The sequence below is a fragment of the Schistocerca nitens genome, chromosome 3 (assembly GCF_023898315.1).
Source record: "Schistocerca nitens isolate TAMUIC-IGC-003100 chromosome 3, iqSchNite1.1, whole genome shotgun sequence".
Lineage (NCBI taxonomy): Eukaryota > Metazoa > Arthropoda > Insecta > Orthoptera > Acrididae > Schistocerca > Schistocerca nitens.
The window spans coordinates 764058866-764059682 of NC_064616.1; the positions used below are offsets into that span (position 1 = coordinate 764058866).

General features: G+C 45.5%; 1 non-coding gene across 1 annotated transcript; it reads right to left on the minus strand.

Annotated features, from left to right (window-relative positions):
- Positions 1–469: 469 nt before the first annotated feature.
- On the minus strand, positions 470–544 carry Trnap-cgg (transfer RNA proline (anticodon CGG)). The gene has a single exon. It is a non-coding gene; the product is annotated as a tRNA-Pro (tRNA).
- Between the last annotated feature and the right edge of the window lie 273 nt (positions 545–817).

Genomic DNA, 817 nt, shown 5'->3' on the forward strand with positions numbered 1-817 from the left:
TAGTATACATTAAGTTCACGGCACTCTCCACGGAAACTATCACGGCGAGAGAAGGAAATATGTTGTTTTCATCGCTCTCGACTTACACTGCAGAATCGAGTAAACGTCAGGGCAGGACACTATCCAAAATCTACAACACAAATATACCACTGAATTTCTGTCACAATGATGTGCTATTCTGGCACGACAAAGTATTGAGTTACCTTTCTAAAAAGTTAATGTTGGTATCTCGGCATTTAATGAAGGCGCTAAAACAAGTTGATGTTTGTATGGTGAAGATTCCTTATATCAAAAGTTAAGAAGTTACTTGAAACTGTTCATCATGAGAAGGCACTGGACGTCCTACTTCAAGAGCCTAGTCACTAGAGGCTTTCCTTTTCTGTAAACCAGCTTTACTGGCGGTCTGTGTCGAATCAGTCAATCAAGTTAAATAGTTGGGAACTGAAACTTCCTGGCAGATTAAAACTTTGTGCCGGACCGAGACTCGAACTCGGGACCTTTGCCTTCCGCGGGCAACTGCTCTACCAACTGAGCTACCCAAGCACGACTGGGGCCCCGCCCTCACGGCTCCACTTCTGCCAGTACCTCGTCTCCTACCTTCCAAACTTCACAGAAGCTCTTCTGTGAACCTTCGTTTGCAGAAGAGCTGTGAGGAGTGGGCGTGAGTTGTGCTTGGATAGCTCAGTTGGCAGAGCACTTTCCCGCGAAAGGCAAAGATCCCGAGATCGAGTCTCGGTCCGCCACACAGTTTTAATCTATAAGTTGGGAACTGTATATGGCTAAAGATGGACCTATCCAGCTGATGAGTTTAATGTGA